Source organism: Castor canadensis, chromosome 7, assembly GCF_047511655.1.
Source record: "Castor canadensis chromosome 7, mCasCan1.hap1v2, whole genome shotgun sequence".
Lineage (NCBI taxonomy): Eukaryota > Metazoa > Chordata > Mammalia > Rodentia > Castoridae > Castor > Castor canadensis.
This window is the reverse complement of record NC_133392.1, coordinates 71,741,289-71,763,280: the sequence shown is the minus strand read 5'-3', so window position 1 is coordinate 71,763,280 and position 21,992 is coordinate 71,741,289.

Genomic DNA, 21,992 nt, shown 5'->3' with positions numbered 1-21,992 from the left:
AGTTGACAGATAAAGAAATTAAAATGCAGACAGGTGAAATGTCTTACACATTCTCACGTAAGCTCAGGTATTCCAGATGCCAACCATGGACCCTGGGTTATCATCTGCTGATCATCACCTTGCTGTGCTAGAGGGCAGCATGAATTGGAGTCACTTGGTCAGCTCACACAAACTCTGGTACTGGGCTTGACCATCAGGGTTTCTGAGTCAATAGGTCTCTAACAAAGTTTCAGATGAGGCCAACACTACTGATATAGGGACTTCATTTGGGGGCTCACTAAAGTAGCCTATGTAGCAAAAAGACCATTTAAGAGACTATTTCCAGTATGTTGATGACAAAGATTAAATAAATAATTTAATGGGGAAAATAGATAGGAAATTAATGACTCATGAGAGATGAGGGACAGGAACGAATGTTAAAAGGTCTATTTAGAGAGCTAGGCAAATAAATTCCAAAGCTATAAAGTGACATTAAGAAGCCAGGTGCTATCCCATTGGCTTACACCTGTAATCATAACTACTTGGGAGGCTGAGATAGGGTGGATCATGTCTCCAGGCCAGTCTGGACAAGTAATTCACAAGACCCCCATCCCCAAAACAACCAGAGGAAAAAAGTGGACTAGAGGCATGGCTCAAGCAGTAGAGCATCTGCTTTGTACATGCCTGCTTTGCAAGTTAGTTTAAGAAAACAGGAGGAGTATATGCTTTGTGAGGCGATTGTGGGCTTAGTTTTGATGGGCCTGAAAGTGAGGCCCCAGCATAGCCTAACATTTAGGAAGAAGGGTTAAATAATAAGTTAACAGTAAAGATCTGTAATGTTGGCAAAACACTGCACTTCAGTTAAAATCTGATTATATATGTAATCGTTCAGATAGAGAAATGAGGGAAACTATGTATAAGTTGAAAAAGAGGCATAAGAATAAGAACATCAAAGTTGACTCGAACCACACAGAGTAAAACAATGAAAGAGACTAAGAAATATTTTTCAGAGAAGAGAATTAGGAGAAAGCAGTAGGTAGATGAGAGGAGAATTTCAGGAAGAGAGTAGCCCTCGTCAGCAGAACCCATGTCTCAGAATATAAAGAAATATGCAACTATACAAGTTTCAATAGAGTAATGGAGTGGAACCCAGACAGTAGTAAATGATATAGCTCTACCTGTGGGTTTGCTATAAACTGAAGGTACTCAATTACAAAAAGAAATTAGATTGTAACTAGCCCTAAATTTTCACAAAACTCATTTGTCTATTAAATATCTCTTTGTGGATGTCTTTCATTTGAAGATATCCTGAAGCTTTTAGGATGAATCAAGCTGAAATTTTAAATGGCCCACAGTGAAACTATCAGGGCTCAATGACAAGGAACTTCCACATGAAAAGTTAAAGCACTTGTAGACCTCTTTCTCTCATATTCAACTCCATCTCCTGATGACTGGCATATTGATGCTGTGTCCCTAATAATTATCATGCCTGTCTGTACCCCTTCCTGCTACTTCTAAGTTGAGTATCAGCTGTATGCCTGCAGTTGTCACCTCCATGTTATGCTTCTTCTAGTGCAAGGCCCTTTCAATCTGTCAGTCATACCACTCTCAGGATCATCTTTCCTAAAGGGAAATCTGCTCATGGCACACTCTAGTTAAAAACTACTGACCTCAGGTAAATTCCCAAGGCTTGGTCTATCATACAAGACACTTCCTTCTGCCCCAATTTCAATTTCCCTGTGATTCCTCTCACACTTTATACTGAAAGCTGATATTTATAGTCATCACTATGTGCCCCAAACTCCAATAAGTACTCCTTGTACATTATAATTTGTAATACTTCACTTGTCTCATTATACCCCATTTCTCCCCCTGAAAACCAGCAACCAAATTAGGATCTCAGTTACAGTTACTGGAATATAGACTGAATTTAAATAAGTACACACACAAACATACACAAACACAAAAAAGATACCTAGGTCTCAGAAACTTAAAGCTCAAAATTCCATTTTTGATGGTGACATGGAAGCAATGTTTGGGAGTTTAGTGGTTATACCCACAAGTCTTTGTCCTGGATCAAACCACTAGGAAATATTACCTAATAACAATATACCAGTTGGATGAGAGCTAGAAGAGAATTTACATTTTCAATCCTGTGAATAAACTTCAAATGATAACTTCTGATGAATAAAAATTATCATCCCAGATTAAAAAATAAACCTCAAGAAATTTAGGTGATACCACATCTATAGATTAAACAACATGCAGAGTCCTTTATGTGTCTTTTGTGATTTACTCTTTACAATTTTGTCCTTTTTCTTATCGAGAAAAAACTTTTCTAATAGGGAAGTACATACACACATCTTAAGTGTACAACACAGTACAATGATAAGTGTAATCCATATTTAGTATTTACTGCTACACCTTTATAGTAAGTCTGAAATCAGGCATTATGAGCCTTTTTTTTCCTTGCTGTTGTATTTGGTATTATTCTAAGAGACCATGTCTAAGCCAATATTACAAAATTTTATTTTCATATTTTCTCCTAAGAATTTATTTTTCCTGCCTTATTGAAGGAGCTACAACTTTTGGTACAATGTTTTATAAAAGTTCTATCAGTGGACATTTTTAAAAAATTATTGTTCTTACAAGGGAACCCTTCACTATTTCATTATTCAGGCTTTACCTAAACATTCTGCTTTAGACTGAAGGAGTTTCACTATTTTGAAAAGATGATGAATTTTGTCTATTAAAAGAGAAAATTTCTGTGGCCAATTATACCAGAGTTTTTTGGAGCAAAGACAAGCAAAATACAGTAAAATAGGGCAAAATGAAGACAATGTACAAATCAAGCAGCTCTAGGGACAAATTCAGAGAACTTCAACTATGTGATCTAACAGCCTTTATAGAAAACACATTAAGTGACTTGAGTTTAGTCAATCTGCCAGTCAATTAATTACACCTTAAGTTAATTGTTTCCAACTTAGTTTGCAATCAACCAAAGCTCTGTTGCCGTGACTAAACTATATTGGTTTGGTCTGTTGAATTCAGTTGAACTCAGATCCTTGGCCTTGCACTTTGTTTAACAGAACAAATACTTTTACTGCATTTAGTTAGGTTATTATAGAAGTTTGATATGGTTAACTACGATGAATGTTTTCCTTATGTTGACTGATTTCTGGAGATAACACCTACTAGATTATATATTGTATATCTTTTGTATGTATTGTGTAATGGAGTTCATATTTTTTTAAATTAGTGGTCCTGAGGGTTATGTACTTCTGTTTCTACTTGCATTAGTTTTGATAAGTTAAATGTTGGACATTTCCCATGGCATTTTAGATTTAATGGCATAAAGTGATTCCTAGTATCTAGTTATTATCCTTTTGATTTCTGAGGAGCAGTACCTATCATTTCTAATTTAATAATTTATCTTTCTTTTCTGTTCTTCTGAATTTTTTTGTGACACTGAGACTTGAACTCAGGGCTTATACCTTGAGAAACTTATGACAACTTTCCATTATCACCCTCTTCCTGTTCTGTCCTTGTCACATTCTGTATTTTACCTCAACCTATGCTATAAACCAAATGTTATTTGATATATTTTTTACTCCTAGCATTCAATAATATTCAAAAGACTTTAAATAAGAAAGAACTGATTTTAAAGGGGCACCAAGTTTTTACTTAAATTCATTTAAGGTTCAGATGTTGTCTTCTTCCTGCATCTCAGGTGGGTGCTTCTCTTTCCTGACACAGGCATAGCCTCTTCCAGCAGGTGTTTATTGTTTATTTATTTTTTAATTTTACTTAACTGAGTTTACTCATGTGTTCTGAAAATAGTAATTTGGAAGAACATTTAAATTGTTCATGTGATGTTATGGTTTGGATACAAAATGTCCCTCCCCAAAGGCTCACATATCAAGGACTTGATCACTGATGTAAGTGGGGAGTGATTGGATTCTAAAGACTCTGACATCACAAATGGTTTAATATGCTGATAAACTCATTATTTGATAGCATTATTGGGGGGTGATGGAAACATTAGGAGGTGAGGCCTAGCTGGGGACATAGGTCACCGGGGAAGTGTTTTTCTGCTTCCTGGTTGCCCTGGAGTGGCCACTTCCGCCACACACTTCTGCAGTCATGGAATTATGCCTCATCCAAAGCAATGGATCCAGCCAACCATGAACTGACACCTCTGAAACTGTGAACCAAAATGAATATTTCTGCCTTTTAAGTTGATTTTTATTCGTGACAGCAATGAAAGTCTGACTAACCTACCTGTGATGCTTTCTTGAAACTTCTACGTTCTAAGCTGGTTAGTGTAAATTCATGATAGAGTACTGAAGAGTTTTTCACGGTTGAAAACTTTTCACATTCTGGCATTACAGCTATGAATTCATGGTGATTGAGTAGCTCCATATTTTAATGGTTGATGTTGTGGGTCTTTTAAATATTGGTCACTCTAGTTGGCACAAAACTGTATGAAACATTGGTTTTAGTTTTCGTTTCTTATGATTAAGATGGTGAGTACCTTCCCATGTGCTTTTTGGCTATTCTTCTATATTGTAATGTGAAATGCCTTTTCAAGTCAATTACCCATTCTATACTGGATCACACAGATTTGAATTAATACCAATACATGTTATGCTCTTCACAAAAGTCTACTATCAGGAGGCCAGAAACAGCGGCTGATGCCTACATTCCCACCTACTCAGGAGGCAGATGTCAAGAGGACTGTTGTACAAGACAAGTCAGAAAAAAAAGTTAGAAAGAACCAATTTCAATCAACAAGCCAGGTGTTCTGTCTCACTGGGAGGATCTGTGTGAAGGCCAGCCTGGGCAAAAGCACAAAACCTTATATGAAAAATAATGAAGCAAAAATGAGCTGGGGTTGTGGCTCGATTGGTAGAATACCTGCTTAGCAAGTATGAGGTCCTGCATTCAAACCTTAGTACCACAAAACAAAACAAAGCAAAAAAGCAAGTCTACCATCAGATAGAAGAATTATGCTATTTTCTACCAGCCTGAATTAATGGTGTCATTTGCTGAAGCTTTAAACTATGATGATGTCCAAGCTGTGTATGTGTGATATTTTAATGTTAGTACCTTTTTTGTTCCAAGAAAATTTTGTCTATTTCAATGCTATAAAAATGTTCTTCCAGAACTATGCTGTCCACTATGAGTTACTAACTGCAAATGACTATTTAAGTTTTAGCTGTAATTAAAATAAAATGAAAACTCACTTCCTTAGTCACACTGGCCAGATTTTAAGAGTTCAGTAGCTGCAATGGTTAATAGTTACCATGTTGAACATGCAGACAGAGTATTTCATTTATATAGAAAGTTCTATGAGAAGGGTTCATAGTGTTTGTTTTCATATCTACACTGATGATCTATCTTGAATTTACTTTTTTGAAAGTTAAGGCAAGATTCACATTTTGTTATAATCAGCTATTTTAGTACTTATTTCTTGAAAAGATTATTCTTTATTGAATTACTTTGGTATCTTTTTAAAAATTAATTGCTCATTTTCATAAAGGATCATTTTGTGTTGATACAGTTTTCTATCCTTATGCCAGTACCATATGGTCTTAATTACTTTAAATTGATGGTAAATCTTGAATTTAGACCATCTGAGCCTCTTCCATTTTCAGGATTGTTTTGGATCTTATTAAACATGTATATTCTTATTCTTTACAAACAGAAAAGCCCATGAAATAAGTGATGAACCCTCTTGCAATTGCTTTACGTGGGGCTGAGGGTTGGTGGTGCGTGCAGTCTAACCAATGTATAACATAAGGCTATTGGGAATTGGCACAATGAACACCCTGGATGATGAACATATGCTAATAAAAATGAAAAACAATATCACACTGCAAGCTATGCAGTGTGACCCAAGGCTCTGGAGCAATCAAGGTCATTCCTGTCAGACCTAGTATTCCAGGAGCGTGGAGATCACCTCTTGGAAGCTGAGGTCCAAATCCCTATCTTTGGGCAAGAGTTCAATTCTTTGCTACAGACTTCAGTTTTCTACTGAGCTTCTCGACTCAAGAGCTCTTCATCTTGGTTCATTTCTTGAACAAGAATCCTCATGGGCACTATGCTCCCTGAGTTCTTCCACGTTAGCATATATCTGAAGGACGGGTGACCTGCATGCAGCACTCCTGGCCACATCTTAACCCTTGATAACTTCAGGCCCCGGATGCTACGCTGGGAGGGTCTGAGGCTGACCTGCTCCCAGCCCTCCCCTTTCCCCAACCATGAGAAGGCTGGTTCCCATGCCTGAGTACACAGAAGATCAACAAATTCAGAACATGTCTTAGTAGCCACTGTTATAATAGTTACTGGGACATAAAGTGTACCTCTTTGCTAAGCAAATTTCAATACTTTGTATTTTAGGAAGTTTTTATTCTGTTAAAATTTTTGATTAAAAAATAAAAGTAAAAACAGAAAAGTCTTACAAATTGTGATTGATTTTAATCAATAGACAAATCTGGGGAGAAAGAATATCTTAATAATCTGTATCTCATAGCCGAAGAATATTTTATATTGCTTCATTTATTAGGCCATCTTTAATTTCACTTTGTATTGTTTGATAGTTTAAATATAGAATGATTTTACTAAATCTATTCATATGTTTTATAACTCCTTGTGCTATTGTAAAAAGTACTTTATGAATTTCATCAATTTTTGTGGCTCATGGGTATAAATAAAATTAAGCCTATACCTGAGATCTTGCTAAGTTCACTTATTGGTTTTAAGAATTGTTTTATAGGTTCTTTGGGATGTTCTACACTGCAAGCACGCATTCTGCAAATTATAAAGCTTTAGGTTATTTCCTACGTTTAAAATTTTTAAAACATTTCCTTGCATATTATGCTAGTTAAAACCACCAGTACAAAATTCAGAAATAATGTTATCTGAAGGTGTTCATTGCAATCTTATTTAGATTTTGGGATCCCTTCTGTTTTTATTTTAAGAGTTATTTTTCCTTCATTTTTAAGAATATAACACAAATGGTTGTGTGTGTGTATATATAAAATTTAATTTTTGATTTGATCATTTTGTCAAGTTCTCTAGCAGTTGTTTAAGAGATATCTGTCATTTTTCTCTTCATGTAGTATCTTTTCCAGATTTCATGTCAGGATGTCTATGGTGCATCATCAATTGTGTTCATAGCATTCCCACATTCCCTATTATCTGAAAGTATTTGTAAAACACTGGTATTATTTATTCCTTGACTATTGGATAAACAATCACTTTTATTTTATGGGCTTAGGATTTTATTTGTGTAGAAATGAAAATTTTTATATAAATTCATTGTTTTCAAAGAAATGTGTCTATACAAATTATTTACTTCTTTGATTTTTGGTAAAATATATTTTTCAAAAGATTTGGTCAGTGACTAAATTGTTGGCTTTATTGATATAAAATATGTATCTTTTTGATATGTGTAGTTTCTTTAATGATAGTTTTTCTTTAGTTGCTGATGTAGATAATTTGTGTGTACTTATTCCTGTATCACTGTGACTCATACTTTATCAATTTGAGTAATTTTTTTCAAAGAATAAGACTTGTGAGCCAAGCACCAGCGGCTCACGCCTATAATCCTAGCTACTCAGGAGGCAGAGCTCAAGAAGATCAAATTTTGAAGCCAGTCTAGGCAAATAGTTCACAAGATCCTACCTCAGAAAAAAAAAATGTCACAAAAAAAGGGCTGGTGGAATGGCTTATGGTGTAGGCCCTGAGTTCAAACCCCAGCACTGAAAAAAAAAAAAAGCAGAAGACTTGTAATGTTTATTATGTTTTTATTGCTGAATCATTTCTGTTCCTCTTACTTCAGAAATTATTTTTTAGCTTCTTAAAGCAGCTACTTAAATTCTAGACATTTTAGTATTTCATATTTTCTAGCATAGGTTCTTAAACCTATTAGCTAGAAAAGTTGTCTGTTACATTTTTATTTAAAACTTCATGTTCTTTAACCCATAAGTTGTTTGGCCACATGCTTTTTAATTTTTTTAATATTTGAGTTTTTCTACATATGTTATGTTTTTAATGATTTAATTCCATTATAGTCAGTAAACCTGTAAAATTTCAATGTTAGTCTTGTTATACCACCTGTTTTCTGGGACTCCAGGTACATATACATTGGATTGCTTAATATTGTTCCACTGGTAATTTAGACTCCTTCCTTTTTAATGAAATGTATTTTCAGACTTTACCATTTATATTGATCTGTCTCTGAGTCCTCAAGTTCACTGCTTCTATCTTTTTTCCTATAGTGAATTTTTCATTATAGATATCATACTTGTCCATTCTATAATCTTGTTTTTATTTTAGTTTTAATTCCTTTGCTGAAATTCTCTACCTTCTCTTTTTGGCAATGGGTCCCTGTAAGTTCTGCAAAATAGTCATAATAGCTGCTATATTTTTCCTGCTGTATTGAACTATTGAATCTTTTATGGATTATTTTCTATGCCCTGGCTTTTTTCCCCTTGATTATGAATCATACTTTTCTGAATCTTATAGTTCTGTCTGTGCATATATCTAATAATATATTTTATGTTAAATGTACTTTGTAGAAATTTGAGATTCTATTATTTCCTTTAAAGAACATTGTGCTGGGGCTGGGAATGTGGCTTAACTGGTAAATACCTGCCTAGCAAAGTGTAACGCTCTGAATTCAAACCCCAGTACCATCAAAAAAACTAAAGAAATATGTGTTTTTAAAAAGAACATTCGAAACTCTGGTCCATTCTTTAGGTCCTCAAAGGCTTTTATGTTCTTTGTTAGCATGCAGGGTCTCTTTTAACTTCTTTCACTTAGGCAAAGGATTCTTTACTCAAGGCACATTCACCCATTCACCCCAAGTGGTAAGTGTCTCCCAACCAGAAAACCAGGGCATGGCAGGGCTTACCTCCTGAGGTTGTTTTTGTTGTTGTTAAGTTTTATAGTATTTGTGTCAGGTCCAGTATCATGCCTGAGGATTCAGTCTTTGCTAAGCAGACATATGACTTCAAGGTGCATGGTTTTCTATTATACACTCCAAGATCCATTATTAGCTGATCCTTTCCATTATGGCACATTAAACTTATAATGCCTGACTTTCCCTATTGAATACATGAGCATTCCTTAATAGTAATTTTAAATGTTATCTCCCAAATGAATACATATGAATTTATAAGCCACACTTGTTTTTTGGCATTATTCTTTCTTCAACCATTGACCAACATATGACATTTCACTTTCTATATCATATATAAGCCCTGGGTTAGACCCCAGAGACAAAGTTCAGAGTGAATAATTTTGTTATACTTTGGAATAATTAAAAGAATTTACTAACTTCTTAGTGACACTAAAATTCCAGCAACATAAGGCTTTAAAAGTACAAAACAACATAATTTCCTAGAGTTCTCGAGCTTAGATTTCCAAAATGGGTTTTGCTGGCCTAAGATCAAGGCACCAACAGGGAACATTTCTTCTGAAGGGTCTAGGGGAAAATTTGTTTCCTTTCTTCACTTCTAGAGGTCATATGCATTTGTTGGCCTGTGGCCTCTTCTTTCATCTCAAACCTAGTAGTGGAACATTTTTGTTTTGTTTTGAGATGGTCTCACTCTGTAACTCAGGCTGACCTCAACATGCTATCATCCTGACTCAACCTCCTTCCCAGTGCTAAGTTTATAGATGTGTACTACCATGCCTGGTTGAGGAGCCTAGTAGATTCTATCTGACATCACTCTGACTCTGTTCCTACCTGCATATCTTTCTATCTTGGGTATTTCTACACCTTCCTGTAAGGGCCGTTATGACTATGTCAGGCCCAACTGGATAATCCATAATAATTCCCTATCTCAAGATCTTTCACCACACCTGCAAAGTGTAAGGTATCATATTCACATATTCTAGGGATTAGGGCATGAAAGCTTTGGAGGGGAAATTATTCTGCCTGCCATACAACTTCCCAAAAGTCTTTTTCTACTTTAGCAATTCCAGCATTATAGCATGTGAAGATAAGATGATGATTCAACCTGATGAAGTCATGTTCCCATGAAAGATTTGGGTATTTCATTGTTATGAAGAAATTAAACTAAAAAGTCTTTTATTTGAATCTCTCAATGAATTTTTTGTTTCTTTCTCATTCCTTTTCAAATAGTCTTAATTCAGATATTACTAGCACACATATGTCACACATATAAGATATATACTAACTAAATAAATTCTATATATTTTATGTAAATAATATGTATATGGGATGTACTTATATAGGGGTAGTGAAAAGTAAATAGACTTTCTTTTTTTTTCCAAGATGCTTAAGGTGCATCATTAGGCTATTTGAGAAGTCTCTGTTTTGTTTTGTTTTGTTTTTAATGTAGGCACTTTAAGCGATAAACTTTCCCCTTAGCATGGCCTTTGCTGTGTCCCACAGTTTCTGGTAGGTTGTATTTTCATTTTCATTGGATTTTAGGAACTTTTTTATTTCTTCCCTTATTTCTTCAGTCACCTACCAGTCTTTCAACAGTATGTTTTTAAGTCTCCATGTGTTTGAATATTTTCTGTGATTTCTTTTGTTGTTGAGTTCTAATTTTATTCTGTTGTGATTAAATATGATACAGGGGGTTATTTCAATTTTCTTGACTTTGTTGAGATTTGCTTTGTGTCCTAAAATATGATCTATTTTTGAGAAAGCTGCATGAGCTACAGAAAAGAATGTGTATTGCATGGTTATTGGGTGGAATACTCTGTAGATCTAGTGTATTATTTCCATTCGGTCTAACACTTGTATTAGTTCTGAGGTTTCTTTGTTGAGCTTTTGTCTGGATGACCTATTTATTGATGACAGGGGGGTAGTCAGACCTCCTACTATCACTATGTTAGGGTCTGTCTATTACTCTTAAGTCCATTAATTTTTTTTTAATGTAGTTGAGTTCCCCTATGTTTGGTGCATATATGTTAAGAACTGATATTTTCTCTTGATGAATCATTCCTTTAATTAATATGAAGTAACCTTCATTATTTCTTCTGACTGATTTTAGTCTGAAGTCTAGTTTGTTGGATATAAGTGTAGCTACTCCTGCCTGTTTATGAGGTTTGTTTGCTTTGGAAACCTTTTCCTTCTCTTTGACTCTAAGCCAGAGTTTATTTTATTCAGTGAGATGAGTCTCTTGTAAGCAACATATGGTTGGGTCTTGTTTTTTAACCCAGTTTGCTATTCTATATCTTTTGATTGGGGGGCATTGAGGCCATTGACATTCAGTGTTAGTATTGAGATGTGTGTGGTGTTTCCAGTCATTTTTGTTCCCCTGTAGTTTACTTTTTACTTATTTTTGTTTACTGGTCTGCTTGGTCAAAAGGGTTCATTCTTTCTTGCATCTTCGTATCTCATTCTAATTTCTTCTTCTGTGTTTAATTGTTCTTTAAGTATTTTCTGCAGTGTTGGTTTGGTAGTCATGAATTCCTTTAGCTTTTGCTTGTTGTGGAAGGTTTTAATTTCTCCTTCAATTAGGAAGGATAATTTTGCAGATAGAGTAGTCTAGGTTAACAGTTGTTTTCTTTCAGGGCCTGAAATATGTCTTTCCATTACCTTCTTGTATTTACAGTTTGTGTTGAGAAATCTGCTGTTATTCTAATAGTTTGCCTTTATATGTGACCTGTCTTTTCTCTTTTGCACCTTTCAGTATTCTTTCTTTCTTCTATGTGTTGTGTGTCTTGATTATGATATGTCTGGGGGTAAAGAGATTTCATGTTTAAGTATTTCAATATTTTTTGGTAGGGGACTTCAAGGGTAAATACAAATAGGAATTTTTAATTGAAATAAATAGTGCTACTATCATTGAGATAATAGTAATAAATCATGTTTTCCAATTGTGGCATTTATTATGAAAAGATTTATTCTCTCATTCCCTAAAAAGGTTGATGCTATAACAATGTCATTATAAGTGTTCTCAGTTTTCAAAATGTTTTAGTGGGACTAGTTCAAGTACAATAAGCATGAAATGCTTACATTTTTGAGCGTTTCCCTTAATATAAACCTGGTTATGTAGATGGTAAGTTTGCCTGATTGAGGCAAATTGCATCGCATCTGCTTTTGACCTGATGATGGTAGAGCTCATGAGTGTAATATAACTTCAGATTAAATTAATATGCAAATTGGTATTTCTACTGTAATACTCAGTTATCTGCTTCAAGCAGTCATAATTCTCCTGGTTTTCAATCTACTGTGGAAACTATATTAGAATCAAAGTTTAAATCTTCATAATTGGTATATTCATAGGTTTTGTATTATTGATGGCATATAGTTTTTACACTTAAAGGTAGGTTATTAATTCCATCTATTACATAAGATTCATAAAGATGGTAAAACAATTAGAATAAAACTAGCTGGCAAAATTGTTTATACTGTTTCTAATTCTTGGGCTTCTGTAGTACTCCCATGGGTAAAGGGAGTTATAAGTGAATTAATGTTGAGGACTGGAGAGTCAATTAAAATGCAATTATAGATCTGTGGGCATGGCTCAAGAGGTACAGTACATGCTTACTAAGCATGAAGTTCTGAGTTCAAATCTCATACTACCCAAAACAATGAAATTATTAAGAGGTGTCCATGGAAATGGGTTTTTTGATGTTGCATCTTGAAATCCCAATTGGAAAGGGTATACCACAAATGTGTGTGTGTGTGTGTGTGTGTGTGTGTGTGTGTGTGTGTGTGTTTAACCTCTAAATTAACTTTGAAGTCATGGTGTTATTTTTACTAATATGTCAGTTATTGAGAAAGTCAGGGTGACTATGGAGCTGGCTACAAAGTAGTTGTAAGAAATTCAATCACTTCTTTTTTTATTTAAGTTTTAACATAAGCAGGTTCTTCGTGTGTATGGCAAGGTAGTGGGCAGGCATGAAGTCACTCTGATCTTGTGGTTTACAGTTCTGCTACTGAAACTTCTCATTTTCAAGCAAAGTCTTCTCAGATTGTGAAAAAGATTACTATGACAGTTGTTAGATAAATGAACATATAGACGATACTTTGTTTGCTGTTGTATATGCATCTGCGTAATTATAGTATCACTTTGGTATACCTGACAACTGAAGGAAATTTAAGAAGTTAAATTTGCTATGACAAATATAATTGTAAAGTGAATTTCTGTTGATATAAAATCAAGTGGCCTGACAATTGTGGAAACTAATGGAAAAATGTTCCTATACTCATGAAAATTTCTTTAAGTCAGAAATGACTAAGCTAAGTCAGAAAGGTGCATCAATATAATCTGTATAATGAAAGCCAATGTCTAGTGATGACTTGGCTGGAGCAATTCCTATTGTAAATATAAAAATGAAACTTCAGTCTCATAAATGGCTGGAGAGGGTTAAAGTTGCCTCTGTGTAGGTTGCTATTCAGCTAAATATTTTACTCTGGTAACAATAGTAATAATTATTGTAATTGATATAAAATATGCTCAGGTATCTACATCTTTACTTACTGTGAATATATGGGACACTCATACAGTAAATACTGAGAAACCAATTGATATTGTAGCTCATACTATTTTCATGTACCCAAATGGTTCTTTATCCCAGAATAATAAGTTATCATATATGATATTATTCTAAATTATATGATAGCATTATACCATAAACTTCTGGGTGACCAAAGTATTAGAGTTAAGTGTTGACATAAAATTATATCCCTTCCTCCAGAAGGACAGAGAAAATATTATTAAAATTAAAGTTCAGTCATAAAATAGTAAAACCTGCTGCTAACTCTGGAAGAGGTAACAGAAGTACAGCTGTAGTTAATACTGATCAAATGGTCTCAGATTGTGATATAGCAGGTAGTTTCATATAAATAATAGTTGTAATAAAGTTGATAGTTCCATATATATATGTATATATATATATATATATATATATAATCAATATGTTTTCATTTAAGGATGCAGGCCTCATCTCCATTTATTCCTTATGCAAAATACAATGTGTGTATACAATGTGTATCCTTTTGCATAGAAGAAGAATCAGAGATGGGCTTTTAATAAAAATGAAACTATCAGATATATAGTTCCCAAGTAAAATACATCTTAAAGCCCACTAGCTCTCAGGTGAAATTTGTCAGTCAGAAAGAGTCATGTGCAGAGGTGTTGTGTCAATATGGAGATAATCTTGCGGAGATGTTTGAAGTTGCAAATGACTGGAAAAGATGCTGTCTGATAAGGAATGGGAAAATGACGTAGTGGGGGATGTAAGAACTATTTAGAAATGTCATAAATTGGGATTCAGAGTTATTTATATTAATATTATTCATTCATTTTTGTAGTAATTCAAACAAGAGAATCACTGCTGAGTATGGAAGCAATGGCCTGTATGTCACTTCCTTTGCCTTGGCTGCTCTTCAAATGGAAAGTGAGCACAGTGGAATCTCTTTTAGTTTCTGTACATTCTGCAGTAACTTAGAGCTACAATTGTATCTTGATCCATAAAGATTTACATTTTGTCTTCACTAAGCTAATACATGGGAATAACAAACTCTAGAAACTGAAGAGCACCATTGTTATGATGTGGTCAATATTTAATTAATATTTAGGTTCTGTTTTGAAGTCCATATGTAGTATTTTCTTCATGTTCTATTGGAACTAAAACAACTACTTGTATTCCATGTGAATGTGTAATGTTACTGATGATATGCACTTATTATTTTGAAATACCACTTTCCATTGGCAATCTCATCTCTCAAACTACATATTAAACATTAGAAAATGAAAACCTTTTGAATGGGTAAAGCGGAATTTACAAATGAAGGTTTTTCTTCACTTAGTGAAAAAGAGGTCAGTCTTCAGAATCAAATGGATATACTTCTTTCTGAATGTGTCACCTTCAGAAAATTGCTTCACCTCACCAAGCTTTACTTTCTTCATCTCTGCAGTCAGGACAATATCTGCTGTGTTTAGGATTAACAATATTTACTGTGCTTAGGTTTGCTGTGGAATGAAAATAAAACATGGACCCCACATACATTAAGTAGGATTCAATAACTGCTAGCAATTATCATTGCAGTCATTTCCCACATTGCAGAATTTAGACTTTTTCTCCTAAGGTATTAATCTCTAATCCCAGCTACAAAATATTCCTATAAACTTGAAGAGTGAGCATCCACTGAAATCATTACATTCCTACTGCCAGAATTTCCTACTGATTAAATATATTTGCATGTAAAAATTAAAATACTGTGTACTCATTACTTTAAATATGTTTGTCATTGGTAAATGAAATGCTTATTGTAGATGATATAAGCTAAAAGCAGAATATTGTCAAAACAAGTTACTTAATAGATTTTTAAACAGCTTTTTAAAGTATGGCAATACCACCTTTACTCCTAAACATATAGTTTATTTATATTCACTTTATTTAGTAATTTTTTTGTCAGTACATGTACTACTCTATAACTAAATTTCCCTAACAATTATTAAATAGCTGCACTGCAGGTGTCACAGTCTTTAAATGTCACTTTAATTATACAAGGATAAATCAGGTGGCTTCTATTTTATACTTGGCAATAGACCAAGGCTGAAATGAAGACAATGTCATAAAATGCTCCCTTTAAAAACTAAAGCCAATAAAAGTTCTATTTAAAAGCAAGAGGGGGGCAAAAGATTACTCATCAGCAGAGCATCTTCACCAAAGAGAACTGAAAATCTCTCCCAGTGTAATTAAAATGTTTAAAGTAACTGGTTTTCATCCTCTATCTCTCATAACACAGTATTGAATACCTTTCCCTTGATGATTCTGTCTTGGTCTATACATATTGTCATCTTTCTTTCATCTATTAAAAACAACAGCAAAATCATTCTCTAGTTACCCTTCCTTCTGCCCACATGACTGTTCCCGGTCTTTCCTGATGCTGTCTGTGTAATTTCACATACACATTCTGGTTCATTATTCATGGTTATCTGCCATCTCATGTTTCTCTGAGAATTCTGTATTTGCTGTTTCCAACTCTCATTTCTCATGAACTAGTCCTCGGCTTACCCAACCTGCCTCCATAGCAATGAATGAGAGTTCCGGTGGCTACTCATCTCGCCAGCATTTGGCATTGTTGGTGTTCTGCACTTGGGTTATTTTGCTCTTACAGCCTAATACAGGCCCCATGGCTTCTGCGTGTTCTATCAAAAGGAGGGCTAAGAGCCTCATGGGTCATCACTACTCCAGAATCATCTTTGTTCAATATCACAGGCCCACAAAAGAATAGGCTCATTGAAGGAAGATTAAGGAGATTTCTTTGGGGAAGAAGGGCTGTGTAGCTTAGTGGTAGAGTACCGGCCTACTGTGCATGAGGTCCTAGGTTAATTCCACAGCACCACTGAACAAACAAACAAACAACACCGGCAAAAATACCCAAACAAACAAGCAAACAAAAACTCCACATTTATTTGGGCAAATATTGGAAATACCTGAGAAGCAGAGACATGGACTCTCTGTAATGCTGACTTTCCAGTGTTGGTATGAATAAATCTATGTCTTCTGCATTCTCTAATTCTGGAAGTATATTAAAAAATAAATCTTGTCATTGCCCAAGGCACCTCAAAATTACTAGCTGATATCCAATCCTCATGTGAATCTCTTTGCTTTTAAGGCCGATGAATCAACTCAACACATTAACTTCCTAAGATTTCATTAAGAAACAAACAAGGTAATGCCTGATAGCTCTTGATTAGGAGGGCTTTCTATATTATTACTGAATCCCATATTTTTGCAAAGGATAGGAACATTTTGTTCTGCAACCAGGGATTCAAAACAATTACAGAAGTTTTGGATATTTTAGAATCAAAATTACCCCCGTGTAAAGTTGGACTTGGTAAAGTTGCTGAAACTCAGAAAATGTATCTGGCATTTATTAGTAAGACTGATGATATGGAGCAAATGAAGTGTATAAGAAAACATGTGTACACTCTTGGAATGATAGACTGTTGTCCAGAGCTCTAGATAATAAACTTCTATTCCTTTATTTTAATTTTCCCTCTGATGATCATTGTTAGTGGCTTTGGACTGTTGTTTTTCATACATTTCTTCTTTCACACATTCAATAACTTATTAAAGGCCAACTCAACACAAAAGCCATTAAAATAGCATTACTTTCTATTAATTTATAGTCAAGGGATCAAACAGTTAATCATCAAACACATAGAATGTAAAGCTGAATAAGCCAATTACCAACAGAAAACAAATTAGGGTAATATGAGAAGGTTAACATACAAATTGATTATTTATAGAAGTATAGGGAGTAGAAAAATAAGGATAGTTCAGTATCCTACAGAAAGAAGAGACAGTGCTGTAATTATCCAGGGATGTATGGAGAGGGTGCTTAGCGGAATTTGAAGGCAAGAATTGCACAATGAGTGCAGATATCTCTTCAACATGCAGATTTCATTTCCTTCAAATATATACTCAGTAGTGGGATTGTTAGATCATTTGGTAGTTGTAGTTTAAAATTTTTTGTGGCACCTCATATTGTTTTCCACAATGACTTTACTAATTTATACACCCACTAAGAGTATGAAAGGGATTCCTTTTCTCTACATCCTCACCAGCATTTTCTATCTTTAGTTTTTCTGACAATCACCATTCTTACTGGATTAAAATGATAGCTCATTTTATTTCTGATTTGCATTTTCCTGCTAATTAGCAATAATGGACATTTTTTTCATATACTTGTTGGCCATTGTGTGTCTTCTTTGAGAAATGTCTGTTAAGAGATACTGCCCATTTTTAAAATTAGGTGATTTGTTGTTTTGCTATTTAAGTGTTCCTTATACATTCTAGATACCAACCCCCACTGTTGTCTCTTCTCTCTGCTGATTTTTCCTTTGCTGTAAAGAAGCTTTAGGTTGTTGTGATCCCAATTCTCTATTTTTGCTTGTTTCCTGTGTTGGGGGTCTTTCTCAAAAGTATCTTTTCCATTCCAATGTACTGAAACATTTCCCCTACACCTTCTTCTAATACCTTCAGATCTCACATTTAAGACTTTAATCCATTTGGGGTTGAATTTTATAACTATTGAGGGAGAAATACAAATCTGTTTTCATTCATCAGCATCTCAGATGTCCAATTTTCTCACAACCAATATGATCACCCTTTATCCAATGAATGTTCTTAGTACTTGTTGAAAATCAATTGGATACATACATATATATATATATATATATACATACATATATATATATATGTATGTATCCAATTGGATATATATGTATGGCTTTACTTAGAGATTCTCTGTTCTGCTCTGTTTTATATGTTTTTCTGCCAATTCCATGCTGTTTTGATTACTATAGCTTTGTATTATATTTTGAAGTCCAGTAGTGTAGTGAAGTCAGTATTTCCAAGAGACATCTCATTCCCAGTGTTTTGCAGCATTATTCTGAGTAGCCCAGAAGTGTTCATCACTGAGGAAAAGATGAAGGAAATATGGTATATCTTTACAATGAAATTCTATTCAGCCATAAAAAATTAAATCCTGTCATTTGCAGCCATATGAGTGAAGCTAGAGATCATTATGTTATATGAAATAATCCACGTAGGCGCAGAAAGACAAGTACCACCTGATCTGATTCTCATAATATATAACGTATAAAAGAAAATGTGGTATCTATACACAATGGAATTTTATGCAGCCATGAAGAAGAACGAAATGTTATCATTCGCTGGTAAATGGATGGAATTGGAGAACATCATTCTGAGTGAGGTTAGCTTGGCCCAAAAGACCAAAAATCGTATGTTCTCCCTCATATGCAGACATTAGATCAAGGGCAAACACAACAAGGGGATTGGACTATGAGCACATGATAAAAGCGAGAGCACACAAGTAAGGGGTGAGGATAGGTAAGACACCTAAAAAACTAGCTAGCATTTGTTGCCCTTAACGCAGAGAAACTAAAGCAGATACCTTAAAGCAACTGAGGCCAATAGGAAAAGGGGAACAGGTACTAGAGAAAAGGTTAGATCAAAAAGAATTAACCTAGAAGGTAACACCCACACACAGGAAATCAATGTGAGTCAATGCCCTGTATAGCTATCCTTATCTCAACCAGCAAAAACCCTTGTTCCTTCCTATTATTGCTTATACTCTCTCTACAACAAAATTAGAAATAAGGGCAAAATAGTTTCTGCTGGGTATTGAGGGGGGGGAGAGGGAGGGGGCGGAGTGGGTGGTAAGGGAGGGGGTGGGGGCAGGGGGGAGAAATGAACCAAGCCTTGTATGCACATATGAATAATAAAAGAAAAATGAAAAAAAAAAGTTGTTATAGAAGTTGAAAGTAGGATGGTGGTTACCAAATGCTAGAAGAATAGATGGTAGGGGAAGATGGCAACAAGTTGATCAATAGGCACTAAGTCACAGTGAGATAGGAACAAGAAGTTCTGATATGCTATTGGACAGTAGGGTGACTATAAATAGCAATAGTGTACTATATATTTCTAAAACCTAGGTCTCTGCAAGGGATTGGTTTTAGAACTCCCACAGGACCAAAATTCACTAATGCTGAAGTCCCTTACATAAAATGACTTAGTATTTGCATCGAGCCTACTTATATTGTCTCATATACTTTAAATCATCTCAGTCTACTTACCATGTCAAACACTATGTAAATGCTATGTAATTGTTGTTACAGCATACTAAGAAGCAACGGTAAGAAAAGACTGTGTGATGGGCTTTTTGTTTCCATCCATGGTCAGTTGAATCCATGGATATAGGACTCACACATGCTGTGCTCAGCTGATCTGCCAGTGAACTGAAGAAAGGTGGAGAGTAGATGCAGAGGGGCAATGAGAAAACATCTTATATGGTTTGCCATGCAAATGGCAAAACAGAGATCATGGTGCAGCATCTAGAAGCCAAGGAAGCTAAAGATTGCCAGTAAGCCACCAAAAGTGAAGGGAAAAGCAAGGAACAGTCTTTGTAAAACTTTGTTTCATATTAGTATACATTAACTGTACAAAACAATAGGTGTCATTTTGACATTTTCATGCATGCATGCAATGTACTTTGAGCATATTGAACACCCTTATTTCCCTTCTTATTCCCCATGTCCCCAGCCCATTCTTTTTCTATATCCCATAGATTCTGATATGCTTTTTTTATTTTCATTTGATTCTAGGGATTTCAAAATCTACTCCCTGGTTTCTTCAATAACTCATGGCCCATTCAGAGATGTGATTATTTATTTATTTTGGTGGTACTGGGGTCTGAATTTAGGGCCTCATGCTTACTGGGCAGACATCTATCACTTGAGCTACTCTGCCATCCCATAATCTCCATACATTTATATAATGTAGGTCAGTTTTCTTGCTGTTGATTTTTATTTTCATTCCATTATGATCAGATAACATAAAATTAATTTTTTATATTTTGTATTTAGCCTAAAATATGATAAATTTTGGAGAGAGAAAAATTTCTATCAGCTGCTGAGAGAATATATTCCATTGCTGTTAGAAGGACTATTCCATACTTGTCTCTTAAGTCCATTTGATCTTAAGTGATATTTAACTTTGATGATTCCATTTTAATTTTTTTGTTTTGATATTCTATTGATGAGAATGTAATATTGAAGTTACCCACAATGATTGTATCTGGACCTACCTGTCCTTTTATGTCTAGTAATGTTAGCTTTATAAAATTGGGTCCCCTTGATTGACAGCATGTCTCTGGGGATGTACCTTTTCCTTTCCCCCAAATCCTTGCTTCTTATTCTCCATGAGATGAGTAGTCCCTGCCACATTCTCCTGCTGCCATGGTTTTCTGTCTCACTCTGCACCCCAAATTAACAGAGCCAAGAACTATGGACTTAAATCTCTGAAATTGTGAGCTAAAATAAATAATCTTTACCTTTAAAAAATAGTGTACCTTGCCTTTTGGTGCATATATGCTTATAATCATTATAGCTTCTGGGTAGATTGTTCACTCTACCAATATGAAGTGACCTTCATTGTCTCTCCTCACTGATACTGACTTGAAGTTTGTTTTGAAAGATATGAGTATATCCACTGCTACTTGCTTTTGGCTTCCATTTGCCTAGATTATAATTTTCCATTCTTTGACTTTCAGGCTGTCTTTATCTTTGCCAACCAGGTATGTTTATTGCAGGCAGTGAATTGTTGGTCCTTGTTTCATTTTTAATCCAATCAGTCAGTCTGTGTATTTTATTGGAGAATTAAGAACATTTGTATTCCATGGCAAAGTGTGCACCAAGCAAGTTTAAGGTTCAACACCAATACTGCTCAGGAAGAAATCAATTCACAGTAGCAACTCTTCCATGTAAAGAAACCAGACATACAGATGCAGTAATCTTCAAGTAAAAAATAACCACAGAAGCTGTAATGACAGGAAAAGGGGGCAAGGATCATATAAAATACACTTAGAAGTTAAAATAGTAAGATGATACAAAATAAAACCAAATGGGGTAGACTCTGAGATTCTTGGTAAGAAATGAGTGTGTTTTGCATGCACAGTAATTTTCCTAGAGGAGCCTGAACTAATGGATTTTGGTATCAAAATATAATTGCTACTATTAAAAAGAAACCCCTAAAATATGTAGGTAGTTTTGTATCTGGGCAGTGGAAAGAAGTTGGAAGAATATCAAGGTGGATGAGATTCTTAATAGAAATAAGAACACTGGGGAAGCTTTCCAGTAAGAACTGTGAAGTAAATAGGGTCATGCTAGGACAGTGAATGAAAGCAGTCCTTTCTTCGTATAACTTCATAGAGTTTAACAGAATTGTGCCTCGTGGTTTTGTTGACAGTTGAACTACTAAGTGATGGGTGTAAACACATAGCTGAGGAGGTTTCTAAGCAAAGTGTTAGAAGTTCTACTTGGTTTCTTTATTGTTGTTTATTGTGAAATGTGAGGGGAGGCATAAAGTAAGGGAAGAATTGTTAAAAAAAAAAGAAATGTTATTGAATTATTTTGAATAGTCTCACCCACCATGTCTAGACAGCAAACAGAATAACTAAAAAAATATATATACTACCGTAA